The sequence below is a fragment of the Stenella coeruleoalba genome (genome assembly GCF_951394435.1).
Source record: "Stenella coeruleoalba genome assembly, chromosome: 5".
NCBI classification, from domain to species: Eukaryota; Metazoa; Chordata; class Mammalia; order Artiodactyla; family Delphinidae; genus Stenella; species Stenella coeruleoalba.
In genome coordinates, this window is record NC_137150.1 from 54,175,655 (window position 1) to 54,191,703 (window position 16,049).

Genomic DNA, 16,049 nt, shown 5'->3' on the forward strand with positions numbered 1-16,049 from the left:
TTAGAGGGTCACAATAGAGTGATTTCTGAAAACATTTTAACAATTTTAACAGATATTTTAATAAAACAATATTCACATAGAACAGGGATTCAATTTAGGCTCTTAGAGGATGATACAAATATGTTCTTGTTTTTGAGGTTCCAGAAATAGTAGAAATTAAACAAAGAGGGAAAATGGAGTTTAAAAGATAACATGTTTTAAATGTTTTTGTTTTTTTTTAATAAGTAACATTTATTGACCACTAAGTATGTCTCAGGCACTATGTTAAAGACTCTCCACGCATTAATTAATTTAATCCTGGCAAAACAGCCAATGGATTAGGTACTCTTAGTGTCCCCATCTTATAGATGGAAAAACTGGTATCAGAAAGGCTAAATGACTGGCCAAAATAATAAAGCAGACTTCAGAGAATGTCCTGTCTCTCACTTTACTAAAAATGTTTTTTCTGTTTCTTTTTAAAAAATTTTTATTTTATGTTGGAGTACAGTTGATTAACAATGTTGTGTTAGTTTCAGGTGTACAGCAAAGTGATTCAGCTACACATATACATGTATCTGTTCTTTTTCAAGTTCTTTACCAATTTAGGTTATTACAGAGTATTGAGCAGCATTCCCTGTGCTATACATTATGTCCTTGTTGGTTATCTATTTTAAATGTAGCAGTGTGTACATGTCAATCCAAAACAACCATCTACCCCTCCCCCTGACCCTTCACCCAAGCAACCATAAGTTTGTTCTCTAAGTCTGTAAGTCTGTTTGTTTTGTAAATAAGTACATTTGTATCATTTTTTTAGATTCTGCGTATAAGTGATATCATATGATATTTGTCTTCCTCTGTCATATTTCACTTAGTATGATAATCTCCAGGTCCATCCATGTTGCTCCAAATGTCATTATTTCATTCTCTTTAATGGATGAATAATATTCCATTGTATATATGTACCACATCTTCTTTATCCATTCCTCTGTTGATGGACATTTAAATTGCTTCCATGTCTTGGCTATTGTAAACAGTGATGCAGTGCACATGGGGTGCATGTATCCTTTCAAACCATAGTTTTCTTCAGATATATACTCAGCAGTTGGATTGTTGGATCGTATGCTGGTTCTGTTTTTAGTTTCTTAAGGAACCTCCATACTGTTCTCTATAATGGCTGTACCAAATTACATTTCCACCAACAGTGTAGGAGGGTTCCCTTTTCTCCACACCCACTCCAGCATTTATTGTATGTAGACTTTTTGATGATGGCCATTCTGACTGATGTGAGATGATATATCATTGTTATTTTGATTTGCATTTCTCAAATAATTAGTGACGTTGAGCATCTTTTCACGTGCCTCTTGCCCACCTGAATGTCTTCTTTGGAGAAATGTCTATTTGGGTGTTCTGCCCTTTTAACTGGCTTCTTTGTTTTTTTGATATGAGCTGTTTGTAAATTTTGGAGATTAATCCCTTATCAGTTGCATCGTCTGCAAATATTTTCTCCCTTTCTGTGGGTTGTCTTTTGTTTTATTTACGGTTTCCCTTGCTGTGCAAAAACTTTTGAGTTTAAATAGTTCCCATTTGTTTATTTTTGTTTTTGTTTCCATTATTCTGGAAGACAGATAGAAAAAAGATACTGCTGTGATTTATGTCAGAGAGTGTTCTGTGTTTTCCGGTAAGAGTTTTATAGTATATGGTCTTATATTTAGGTCTTTAAACCATTTTGAATTTATTTTTGTGTATGGTGTTAAAGAATGTTCTAATTTCATTCTTTTTTTTTTTTTTACATTTAGCTGTCCAGTTCTCCGACCACCATTTATTAAAGAAATTGTTGTTTCTCCATTGTATAGTCTTGCCTCATTTGTCATAGATTGATTGACCATAGATCCTGGGTTTATTTCTGGAATTTCAATCCTATTCCATTAATCTATATTTCTATTTTGGTGCCAGTACCATACTATTTTGATGACTGTAGCTTTGTAGTATAGTCTGAAGACAGGGAGCAAGACAGTCCAAGAACATAGTATATCTTTCCATCTGTTTGTGTCATCTTTTATTTCTTTCATTAGTGTTTTATAGTTTTTGGAGTATAGATATTTTGCCTCTTCAGGTAGGTTTATTCCTAGGTATTTTATTCTTTTGGATGTGAATGGTAAAGGGGATTGTTTCTTTAATTTCTCCTTCTGTTCTTTTGTTCTTAGTGTATAGGAATGCAAGAGATTTTTGTGTATTTATTTTGCCTCCAGCAACTTTATCAAATTCATTGATGAGTTCTAGCAGTTTTCTGGTAGCATCTTTAGAATTGTCTCTGTATAATATTATGTCAACTGCAAAAGGTGACAGTTTTACTTCTTCTTTTCCAGTTTGGATTCCCTTTATTTCCTTCTCTTCTCTGATTGCTATGGCTAGGACTTCCAAAACTATATTGAATAAAAGTTGCAAGAGTGGGCATCTGTGTCTTGTTCCTGATCTTAGAGGAAATGCTTTCAACTTTTCAATATTTACTATGATGTTGGCTGTGGGTTTGTCATACATGGCTCTTATTATGTTGAGGTAGGTTCCCTCTATGCCCACCTCCTGGAGAGTTTTTATCATAAATGGGTGTTCAATTTTGCAAAAGCTTTTTCTGCATCTACTGAGATGATCATATTATTTTTATTCTTCCATTTTTTGATGTGGTGTATCACACTGATTGATTTGCAGATATTGCAAAAGGCTTGTGTCCCTGGGATAAATCCCACTTGATCATGAAGTGTGATCCTTTTAATGTATTGTTGGATTTGGTTTGCTAGTATTTTGTTGAGGATTTTTGTGTCTGTGTTCATCAGTGATATTGGCCTGTAATTGTCTTTTTTGTGGTATCTTTGTCTGGTTTTGATATCAGGGTGATGGTGGCCTCGTAGAATGAGTTTGGGAGTATTCTGTCCTCTGTGATTTTTTTTGAACAGTTTCAGAAAGATAGATGTTAACTCTTCTCTGAATGTTTGATAAAATTTGCCTGTGAAGCCATCTGGCCCTGGACTTTTGTTTGCTGGGAGTTTTTTCATCACAGTTTCAATTTCATTACTTGTGATTGGTCTGTTCATATTTTCTATTTCTTCCTGATTCAGTCTTGGGAGATTGTACCTTTCTAGGAATTTGTCCAGTTCTTCCAGGTTGTCCATTTTATTGGCAAAGAGTTGCTTGTGGTAGTCTCTCCATGAGAGCCTTTGTATTTCCATGCTGTCTGTTGTAACTTCTTGTTCATTTCTAATTTTATTGATTTGTATCCTCTCCCTTTTTTTCTTGATGAGTCTGGCTAAAGGTTTATTGATTTTGTTTATCTCTTCAAAGAACCAGCTTTTAGTTTCATTGATCTTTTCTATTGTTTTCTTTGTCTCTATTGCATTTATTTTGGCTCTGATCTTTATGATTTCTTTCCTTCTACCAACTTTGGGTTTTGTTTGTTCTTCTTTTCTAGTTGCTTTAGGTGTAAAGTTAGCTCGGTGGTTTATCTGAGATTTTTCTTATTTCCTGAGGTAAGATTGTATTGCTATAAACTTCCCTCTTAGAATTGCTGTTTCTGTGACCCTTAGATTTTGGATCATCGTGCTTTCATTTTCATTTGTCTCTAGGTATTTTTTGATTTCCTCTTTGATTTCTTCAGTGATCCACTGGTTGTTTAATAGCATATTGTTTAGCCTCCACATGTTTGTGGTTTTTACACTTATTTTCTAGTAGTTGCTTTCTAATCTCATAGTTTTGTGGTTGGAAAAGATGCTTCATATGATTCAATTTTCTTAAATTTACTCAGGCTCGCTTTGTGGGCCAGCCCTTGATCAGTCCTGGAGAATGTTCCATGTGCATTTGAGAAGAATGTGTATTCTGCTGCTTTTGGATGGAATGCTCTATAAATATCAATTAACTCCAATTGGTATAATGTGTCATTCAATGCCTGTGTTTCCTTATTGATTTTCTGTCTGGATGATCTGTCCACTGATGAAAGTGGGGTATTAAAGTCCATTATTGTGTTACTGTCAATTTCTCCTTTTATGGCTCTTAGTGTTTTCCTTACATATTGATGTGCTCCAATGTTGTGTGCATATATATTTAAAATTGTTATAACTTTTTCTTGGATTGGTCCCTTGATTGTTATGTAGTGTCCTAGTGTCCTTCTTTGTGTGTTGTAACAGTTTATTTTAAAGCCTGTTTTTTCTAATATGAGCATTGCCATTCCAGCTCTCTTTTGATCTCTATTTGCACTGAATAACTTTACATCACCTCACTTTCAGTCTGTATGTGTCCCTAGATCTCAAGTGGGTCTCTTATAGACAGCATATATATGGGTCTTATTTTTGTATCCATTCAGCTTGTCTATGTCTTTGGGTTGGGGCATTTGATGTTTATGCTTAAGGTAATTATTGATATGTATGTTCTTACTGCCATTTTGTTAATTGTTTTGGATATGATTTTGTAGGTGTTTTTTGTTGTCTTCTCTTGTGATTTGATGCCTAACTTTAGTGTTGTGTTTGGATTCCTTTTTCTTTTGTGTGTGTATATCTATTGTAGATTTTTGGTTTGCAGTTACCAGAAGGTTTTGATATATAAGTCTATATATAAACAGATTGTTTTAAGTTGCTGTTCTTTTAATTTCAAACGCGTTTTCAATGTCCTGCATTTGTGCTCTCCTCTTCACACAATTGCTTGTTTTGATATATATGTGTGTAGATGATTTCCTACCTTTACTGTATTTTTGCCTTTACTGGTGAGCTTTTCCATTTTTAATTTTCTGTTTCTAATTATGGCCTTTTCTTTTCTGCTTAGAGAAATTCCTTTAGCATTTGTTGCAAAGCTGGTCTGTTGGTGCTGAATTCTCTTAGCTCTTTCTTATCTGTTAATCTTTCTCTTGATTTTGCTGTCAAAACTGAATGAGTGCCTTGCTGGGTAGAGTATTCTTGGTTGTAGCTTCTTCCCTTTCATTACTTTAAATATATCATGCCACTCCCTGCTTGCCTGTGGAGTTTCTGCTGAGAAATCTGCTGATAATCTTATGGGAATTCACTTGTATGTTATTTGTTGTTTTCCCTTGTTGCTTTTAATATTTTTTCTTTGTCTTTAAATTTTGTCAGTTTGACTACTAGATGTCTTGGTGTGTTCCTACTTGAGTTTATCCTGTCTGGGACTCCCTGGGCTTCCTGGACTTGGGTGACTGTTTTCTTTCCCATGTTAGGGAAGTTTTTAACTATTACCTCTTCAAGTATTTTCTCAGTTCCTTTCTCTCTCTCTCCTCCTTCTGGGACCTCTATAATGCAAATGTTCTTGCATTTAATGTCATCCCAGAGGTCTTTTAGGAGGTCTTCATTTATTTTCATTCTTTTCTCTTTATTCTGTTCTGAGGCAGTGATTTCCACCATTCTGTCTTCCAGCTCACTTACCCATTCTTCTGCCTCAGTTATTCTGCTATTGATTCCTTCCAGTGTGTTTTTCATTTCAATTATTGTATTGCTCATCTCTGTTTGTTTGTTATTTAGTTCTTCTAGGTCTTTGTTAAACATTTCTTGTATCTTCCTGATCCATGCCTCCATTCTTTTTTTGAGATCTTGGATCATCTTTACTATCATTACACTGAATTCTTTTTGGGTAGATTGCCTAACTCCACTTCACTTCATTGTTCTTCTGGGGTTTTGTCTTGTTGCTTTGTCTGGGAGATATTTCTCTGCCATCTCATTTTGTCTAACTTTCTGTGTGATTGTGGTTTCTGTTCCACAGGCTGCCAGGTTGTAGTTGTTGCTTCTACTGTGTGCTCCCTGGTGGATGAAGCTAAGATGCTTGTGCAGGCTTCCTGCTTGTAGGGAGTGGTCCCTGCTCACTGGTGGTTGTAGCTGGTTCTTTTCCCTCATGGCCAAGGGCCGTGTCAAGGGGCATGTTTAGCAGGCAGCTGTTTGTTTTCCTCAGGAAGACTTTAAGCAGCCTGTCTGCTGATGAGTGGGGCTGTTTTCCTGCCCTGTTGGTTGTTTGGCCTGAGGTGTCATAGCACTGGAGCTTACAGGCTGTTGTGTGGGACCAAGTCTTGGTGAGAAAATGGAGGCTTCCAAAAGGGCTCACACCAATGTGTACTACCCAGAACTGTCGCTGCCAGTGTCCTTGTCCCCGCAGTAAACCACAGCTGCCCGCCCCCCATCCACAGGAGACTCTCTAATACTAGCAGGTAGGTCTGATCCAGGCTCTTATGTGGTCACTGTTTTTTTTTTTTTTTCCTGGATCTGGGTATGCACAGGACCCTGCATGCACCCTCCAAGAGTGGAGTTTCTGTTTCTCCCAGTCCTATGGAATTCTTGCAATCAAACCCTGCTGGCCTTCAAAGCCAGATTCTCTGGAGGTTCCTCCTCCCATTTTCAGACCCCCAGGCTGAGAAGCCTGACATGGGGCTCAGAACTTTCACTCCTGTGGTAGAACGTCTTTGATATATTTATTTCCATTTTGCGGGTCACCCACCTGGGTGGTATGGGATTTGATTTTATTGTGATTGAACCCCTCCTACCATCTTGTTGTGACTTCTTCTTTGTATTTGGATGTTCAGTATCTTTTTTGGTAGGTTCCAGTGGTTTTTTCCAATGGTTGTTCACCAGTTAATGGTGATTTTGGTGTTTCCTTGAGAAGAGGTGAGCTCACATCCTTCTACTCTGCCATCTTGTTTGGATCACCTGTTTTAAATGTTTTATTTGATTTTTTATAAAGCACAAAAGATAAAAACATACACCTCTTTGTGTAACAGATGCACATATAATGTATGCGTATAACATTCAATAAAAACACGTGTGTGTGTATATGTATATATTTTTTGGATATATGTATGTGTACACACACACACTAGGCATATATATATTATTTATATATATATGTCTAGTTCAGGGTTTATCATGGGAAAAGGTGGGAGACAAAGAGGTGTTGGAGAAAGAGTAAGGTAAGAAAACTATTTGGCCCAGAACTCTCTTCATAAGGGTACTTTTGCACCACATCAGTTATATGTATAATATATATATATACACACACACACACAAATAACACCCTGGACTACACATATAGTGTATGATCAAAGCTACAACTAAGACTAAAGAATTGAAACACAGGAATACAAATCTTAATTACATATGAGAAAAATTTCTAACAAGTTGTGTTCTTAAAAAAAAAAAAAGGTACTGACGAACCTAGTTTCAGGGCAGAAATAAAGAGGTAGACATAGAAAATGGACTAGAGGACATGGTGGGGGGTGAAGCTGGGGTGAAGTGAAAGTAACATCAACATATATACACTATGGAATGTAAAATAGTTGGCTGGTGGGAAGCAGTAGCATAGCACAGAGAAATCAAAATCAGCTCGGTGCTTTGTGATGACCTAGAGGGGTGGGATATGGAAGATGGGAGGGAGGCTCAAGAGCGAGGGGATATGGGGACATGTGTATGCATATGGCTGATTCGCTTTGTTGTGCAACAGAAACTAACACAGTATTATGAAGCAATTATACTCCAATAAAAAGTCCTACTAAAAAAAAAAAAAAACAGTATGATGCTTTTATAGAGTGGTGAACTCATTACCGCTGTAGGTATTAAAACAGGCTAAGTAGCCCTAAGCACCTGAATATTTATTTGGGCTACATGGGGTTTAAGATGCCTTTTAGTACCAAAATTCTGTGATCTGACAAATCACTTGATCTCTCTACACTTTAATTTCTGCATCTATAAAATGAGATGATGGAATGAGACCCTTTTGTAATAAAAACCCTTTTCTGACTTCTGATATTTGAGGATTTTCCTTCATGATTTTAATCTCAAATTCACATTTAAAATCTTTATTTTATATCATCTTTTTAACATTATGACTCTGTATCATAAGACTTTGGAAAACATTCATTTATCACAGCAGACACTTTTAAGGCACTTTGTAAGCCCCAGGTACTCTTGTAAGCACCAGAGAAAGGAGTCACCTTAAGTTAAAAACATCTGCTTGATGAGGTTATATTCCAGCTGGGGGGATGGGGAAACAGAATGAACAAGGTAATTTAGTAAAATATAGTGTATGGTAGATGTAATGACTGCTAAAGAGAAAAATTAAACCACATTATTAAATCCAGCATTATTAAAAAGTCTTTATCAAAGTAGATAAATTATATCTTTTAGAATATATTATGTAAGTTATATTTCCTTCACTTTTAGTTTATAAAAAATTCAGATATTAGTATCCTATATTAAGGACATAGTTTTATATATTATGAAATATATAAAACTTTCTCCCTTTGCCCTTTTTGGCTCTTGCACTAAATACAAGAGACCTCTCTGTGGTCTGAGTTACGTGTATAGTAAACTTTATTATTCCTTCAACGATTTACTTTATCATGCATTTGGAGTAGAAAAGAAAATATTTGTTTTCCTCTGAGTTAACAATGATTAAGCAAGTGATATTTTCTCCTGTTAATAATATGATTACAGCATACCTTGTATTCCAGTGTGCAAGGCCCAAAATGTTGATTACGATAATGTTCTAACTCATATAACAAACTTTGTAGTTGAAAGCTTATGGTTCAATATTTTGGCATTATTTTAAACTATTACTCTAATTATTGAAAAAAATACATGTTTGTTTGCATTCTTCTCCTTGGCTCTATTTTCATATATATGCCAACAATACAGATAGATACTTCATTCTGATTTATCTAACTGACCTTTATTCTAACTGACCTTTATTCCAAGATTGTCATGAATTTTTACTTTATTTATTTCTGAAATATATAACAAATCATCCTACTTTATTTTTTTTCTTGGTAGAGAATTCACATTTCTAAATATTATTGACACAAAAATTTCAAAATTGCAGTAGACTTTCTACCTTCAATTCTTGGAAGCTCTTCCTTTATGGGAGAGGAAATGTTCAAAGGAAAAAAGATGAGTATGACAGGATGAATATAGACTTTAGGAAGATGGAAAAATTGATTATTTATTATGACAACTATTTAGAGAAAAGATAAAATTGTTAATTACATTGTACAAAACAACATTTGGTGAACAGTGTTCTTTTTTTTTTTTTAATGTTAAGGAATCTTTAAAGATGTTATCCATGTAAGAATCTCACTCTTCAGACCAATGGTGTCATGACAATTCTCATCAAATATACAAGAAGGAAGTCAAATGTGATTTGCTTTTTAAGAAAGTAGTTGACAGAAGTTCACTGTATAAAGCTAAATGTTGCATTTGGAATTTGGATCATGTCTCAAAGGATACTTGCCTTAAAACAAAAAGTGTCACTGAACACTGAAATATCTTATTTTTGGAATATGTGAAAGAATTTTCCCCATTATTTGGCATCAGAAAATTCAAAGATTTCAAGTCCTATGATATTACATCTAAAACTGCCTGACTCTCATTCTCATAAATAAATCTTCATTGAACACTGCTCTGTGCCAGCATACTGATGGAAACTGGCAATATAAGATCCCTACCTTCAAGGAATTTAGCCTAACTCAAGAGGTAAAATATATAAATCATAATTCAAATAAATTTCCAGAACACTTATGCAAAGTGCCCAATGAATGCTACAGGTAAGAAGTGCTATTGGGATTTAGTGAACAGAGAAATTATTACCTTGTGGCACTCAAAAAAGAATTTATAGGAAAAGGGAGAAATTTATCTGGGCTTGAGGGAATCGTAGGATGCCCAGTAAATTAGGGAGTGCTATATAGACTGAATGTTTGTGTCCTCCCAAAATTCATATGTTGAGATCTAATGATGATATTTGGAGGTGGGACCTTTTGGAGATAATTAGGTCATGAGGGCAGAACCCTCATTAATGGGATTAGCACTCTTATAAAAGAGACCCCTGAGAGCTCCCTCATCCCTACTGCCATGTGAGGACAGAGCCATCTATAGACCATGAAGCAAGCCTTCACCAGACGCATAATCCGCCTGCACCTTGATCTTGGACTTCCCACCCTCTAGAACTGTGAGAAATAAATGTGTGTTGTTTATAAGTCAGTCACTCAGTCTATCGCATTCCGTTGTAGCAGCCCAAACTGACTAAGGCAGGGAGCATTACCAGGGGAGGATAGTGTGAAGAGAGACGAAAAGTAGAGGTTGTGTGTGGTGTGCTGAGGAGTGAAGCACAGGAAGTGGAATTGTTTGAATGGTTATTTAGTTAATGATTATGGAGAGGTAGGAAGGAATCAAGTTACAGAGTCCCATGAGTGCTCTGTTGAGAGGTTTGGAATTTAGTTATTTTTTTACACAAAAGAAGCCATGAAGAAATTTGTGTTAGATTTACCTGGTGCTCCAGATAGGGTGCCCTGGAGTTGGGAAGTCAGGGAGACTACAGGTGTAAAAATGGTATGGAATGCTGAGAACATGATTTGGCACATTGGAGTCAGGAAGGAAGAGCAAAGAGCAAATTTGGGAGATGGTATTAAGGAAGATTTGAAGAATTTAGCAAACAAGAGGTTCGAATCTTATTTTGGGATTTTTTTTTTAGGGTTAGCATAGAGCTAGGCAAATGAAGCATGGTTTAGTAGTGGAAAGAGTCTCCTCTCTGCCCATTTCTCCAGCCAGTTGGTTAAGGCACTCAGTATCTCTGGTTTTCCACGTAATTGTATGATAATCTGTTGATAAAAATTTCTATCTAAAGTCCCTTCTAGCTCTAAAAATCAGATTCAATGCATATCCACTGCATTAAGCTTCACAACCTCTACAGTCAAGGGAGATTCTTCTAATCCTGAGGGAGGGGACCAAGAAAGAGCACAATGATAGACTGCAATGGTGCAATGAAAAGCTGCAAAGGGCTCTAGATGTACTGAGCTTAGTAGGCAGTGGAGAGCAGATGCAATGATATATGTGATCAGGGACTATTCATGATAGTGATAGTGAAAGTGAAAGTGTGTTGAAAACTACAAAACATTGCAAAAATATTACTACTATCAAGATTCAGCAGTGTAAAATCTAAATCGTTGCCCCTGAGTAGGGCGGGGATTATGTATCAATATTTCCTTAAGTATTCTGAATTTTCTCTCTCCCTCCTTCCTTTACTGTGATTCTAATATGTACTACTCTACTGCTTCCAAGGGACTGGCATATCTGCAGATGAGATCTTGTGGCACCTGTGTTTTGTTGTTGGCTTCGTTTTAACTCCCTATAGTTATTACTTTGCAAAGGCAGAGTAAGCAGTATGACCCAGTGACCTATGCAGTCTCCACTAAAAAATATATATGTAAAAAATATTTTAGGTTTAGAGAAAAATTGAGTAGAAAGCACAGAGAGTTCCCATATAACCCTTCACACACACATACACACACACAGTCCCCTCATCCCCCAACAACACATAGTTCCCCTATTATTAACATCTTACATTAGCTTAGTACGTTTGTTATAGTTGATGAGCCAATATTGATGCATTATTAACTAAAGAGTCTACAGTTTATGCTAGGGTTTACTTTTTGTTTTTTACATTCTATGGATTTTTGACAAGTGTATAATAAATAGCATGTATCCACCATGTCAGTATCATTGCCCTAAAAAATCAGTGCTCCACCTCTCCATCTTTCCCTCTCTCCTCCCTGAGCCTCTGGCCTTTTTACTCTGTCCACAGTTTTGCCTTTTCTAGAATGTCATACAGTTTGAATCATACAGCATATAACTTTTTCATATGGGCCTCATCACTTAGCAATCTGAAATTGTTTCCTCCATATTAATTTCTTTTTATCACTAAACAATATTCCATTGCACAGATGTACCAGTTTATTTATCCATTCACCCGTTCAAAGAAAGACATTTTAGTTGTTTTCAGATTTTCAAATTTTCACAATTATGAAAAAAGCTTTTACATACATTTGTGGGCAGGTTCTTGTGTGGATGTACATTTTCAATTCATTTGGGTAAATACCAAGGAGCACAACTGCTGGATCATATGATAAGCCTATGTATAGTTTTGCAAGAAACTGCCACACTGTCTGCCAAAGTGGCTATACCATTTTGCAATCCCACTAGCAATAAATAAGGTTTTTGGTTGTTCCACATCTTTGTCAGCATTTTCTCTTGTCAGTATTATTATATCATTTTTTAATTTGCAATTCTCTAATGATATATGATCTTGAACATCATTTTATGTACTTTTTAATCTGTATATCTTCTTTGGTGAGGTGTTTGTTCAGATCTTTTCCCTATCTTCTTTTAAATTGAATTGTTTTCTTATTATTGAGTTTTAAGAGCTCTTTTTATAGTTTGGATGCCAATCCTTTATCAGATATGAATATTGCAAATATTTTCTTAAGCATGCCTGTTGTAGAGCAGAAGTTTTAATTTAATTAAATCCAACTTATCTTTTTTTTTTCATGGATTGTGCTTATGGTGTTTGTTGTTGTATCTAAAAATCCATCAAACCGAAGGTCACCTAGATTTTTCTCCTATGTTGTCTTCTAGGTGTTTTATAGTTTGGTGTTTTATATTTAGGTCACTGATCCATTTCCCGTTAATTTTTGTGAAAGGTATAAGGTCACTGTCTAGTTTCATTATTTTTGCATGTGGATGTCTTGTGCTGGCACCATTTGTCAAAAAGGCTATTCTTTCTCATTGAATTGCCTCTCCTCTTTTGCCATACAATTTGCTTTTAGATTTTTTTTCTTGGGTTAAGACTTAGGAGTGGAATTGCTGATCATGTGGTGAAATAGGAAGGTTGGAGAGGGGTGAAATTTCCCTCCCCAAGCTGGGATAATAATATTGCAGTATTGCTCTTTGACAAAAATCTTCCCTCTGGAGAGTAGGCCTTTGTGATAGAGAAGATCCTGGAAGGGTTTCCTGATGGTTACTCTTCCTCTTCCCCTGCCACAGCCCTCAGGTGATTTTTCTCAGCTCCTCAAGTGATTGATTGATTTAGACTACCTCTACCATGGACAGAGATAAGATGGACGAATAGACAGACATGAGCTCACCTCTTCTTATGAAAACATGAAAATCACAACTAACTGCTGAAAAACAATCAAAAAAACCAGGTGGAACCTACCAAAAAAGATATCCTACATCCAAAGAAAGAAGTCATACAAGATGGTAGGAGGGGCTTAATTGCAATAAAATAAAATCCCATACCCACAAGGTGGGTGACCCCACAAAGTGGAAAATAATTATACCACAGAGTTCTCCCACAGGAGTGAAAGTTCTGAGCCCCATGTCAGGCTCCCCAGCCTGGGGGTCTGGCAATGGGAGGAGGAGCTCCCAGAGAATCTGGCTATGAAGGCCAGTGGGGTTTGATTGCATTAATTCCACAGGACTGGGAAAACAGAAACTCCACTCTTGGAGGGTTCATACAGGGTCTTCTGCACACCAGGACACAGGGAAAAAAGCAGTGACCTCATAAGAGCCTGGACCAGACCTACTTGCTAGTATCAGAGTGTCTCCTCAGAGGTGGGGGCATTAAATGCACCAACATTCTCAGTATAGGGGTTCCAGAAGGAGGAGAGAGAGAGAAAAGACCTGAGAAAATATTTGAAGATATAATAGCTAAAAACTTCCCCAACATGGGAAAGGAAACAGTCACTGAAGTCCAGGAAGCGCATGGAGTCCCAGGCAGGATAAACCCAAGGAGGAACATGCCAAGATACACAGTAATCAAATTGACAAAAATTAAAGACAAAGGAAAAATATTAAAAGCAACAAGGGAAAAGCAACAAATAACATACAAGGGAATTCCTATAAGATTCTCAGCAGAAACTCTGCAGGCCAGCAGGGAGTGGCACGATACATTTAAAGTGATGAAAGGGAAGAAGCTGCAACAAAGAATACTCTGCTGAGCAAGGCTTTCATTCAGTTTTGAAGGAGAAATCAAAACCTTTACAGACAAGCAAAAGCTAAGAGAATTCAGCACTGACAGACCAGCTTTGCAACAAATGCTAAAGGAATTTCTCTAGGGAGAAAAGGCCACAACTAGAATCAAGAAAATTATCAATGGAAAAGCTCACTAGTAAAGGCAAACATACAGTATACTGTAAGGTAGGAAATCATCTGCACACAAATGTGATATCAAAACCAGCAGTTGTACAAAGAGGAGACCACAAATTCAGGACACTGGGAACACATTTGAAATTAAAAGACCAGCAACTAAAAACAATCTTGTTTATATATAGACTTCTGTATCAAAACCTCATGGTAACTGTAAGCCGAAAATCTATAATAGACACACAACATACAAAAGAGAAAGGAATCCAAACACAACACTAAAATTAGTCATCAAATCACATGAGGAAAAAAAAAGAGGAAGGGAAGAAAAAACACTTATAAAAGCCTATCCAAAACAATTAACAAAATGGCAGTAAGAACATACATATCGATAATTACCTTAAAAGTAAATGGATTAAATGCTCCAACAAAGACTAGACTAGTTGAATGGATGCAAAAACAAGACCCGTATATATGCTGTCTACAAGAGACCCACTTCAGACTTAGGGACACATACAGACTGAAAGTGAGGGGTTGGAAAAACATATTCCATGCAAGTGGAAACAAAAAGAAAGCTGGAATAGCAATGCTCATATCAGAAAAAACAGGCTTTAACATAAAGACTGTTACAATACACAAAGCAGGACACTACATGATGATCAAGGTATCAATCTAAGAAAAAGATATAAAAATTGTTAATATATATGCACCCAAATAGTATTTACCTTATATATTGAGATTCTCCAAGCAGCCATACAAGGATAAATCAACAGTAACACAATAATAGTGGGGGACTTTAACACCCTACATTTCATCAATGGACAGATCATTCAGACAGAAAATCAATAAGGAAACATAGGCCTTGAATGACACATTAGTCCAGATGGACTTAACTGATATTCATAGAGCATTCCATCCAAAAGCAGCAGAATACACATTCTTCTCAAGTGCACATGGAACATTCTCCAGGATTGATCAAGAGCTGGCCCACAAAGCAAGCCTTGGTAAATTTAAGAAAATTGAAATCATATGAAGCATCTTTTCTGACCACAAAGCTATGAGATTAGAAAGCAACTACCAGAAAAAAAACTGTAAAAACCACAAACATGTGGAGGCTAAACAATGTACTATTAAACAACCAATGGACCACTGAAGAAATCAAAGAGGAAATTAAAAAATACCTAAAGACAAATGAAAATGAAAGCACGATGATCCAAAATCTAAGGGTCACAGCAAAAGCAGTTCTAAGAGGGAAGTTTATAGCAATACAATTTTACCTCAGGAAATAAGAAAAATCTCAGATAAACCACCAAACTAACTTTACACCTAAAGCAACTAGAAAAGAAGAACAAACAAAACCCAAAGTTAGTAGAAGGAAAGAAATCATAAAGATCAGAGCAGAAATAAATGCAGTAGTTACAAAGAAAACAATAGAAAAGATCAATGAAACTAAAAGCTGGTACTTTGAAAAGATTAACAAAATCAATAAACCTTTAGCCAGACTCATCAAGAAAAAAAGGGAGAGGATACAAATCAATAAAATTAGAAATGAACAAGGAGAACTTACAACGAACAGCACAGAAATACAAAGGCTCATGAGAGACTACCACAAGCAACTCTATGCCTATAAAATGGACAACCTAGAAGATATGGACAAATTCTTAGAAAGGTACAATCTCCCAAGACTGAGCCAGGAATAAGTAGAAAATATGAACACACCAATTATAAATAATGAAACTGAAACTGTGATTAAAAAACTCTCAACAAACAAAAGTCCAGGACCAGATGGCTTCACAGGCAAATTTTATCAAACATTGAAAAAGAGTTAACGTCTATCCTTCTGAAACTATTCCAAAAAATCACAGAGGAAGGAACACTCCCAAACTGATTCTATAAGGCCACCATCATCTCAACACCAAAACCAGACAAAGATACCACAAAAAAAGGCAATTACAGGCCAATATCACTGATGAACATAGACACAAAAATCCTCAACAAAATACTAGCAAACTGAATCCTACAATACATTAAAAGGATCATACTACATGATCATGTGGGATTTATCCCAGAGATGCAAGCATTTTTCAATATCTGTAAATCAGTGTGATACAACACCTCAACAAA

The 16,049-nt window shown here is 36.1% G+C and overlaps 1 protein-coding gene across 8 annotated transcripts in view; it reads left to right on the forward strand.

The window, feature by feature from the left end:
* Positions 1-16,049, forward strand: part of NAALADL2 (N-acetylated alpha-linked acidic dipeptidase like 2) — a 1,497,545-nt gene that overhangs the window by 1,438,841 nt on the left and 42,655 nt on the right. The gene's annotated exons all lie outside the window — the stretch shown is intronic.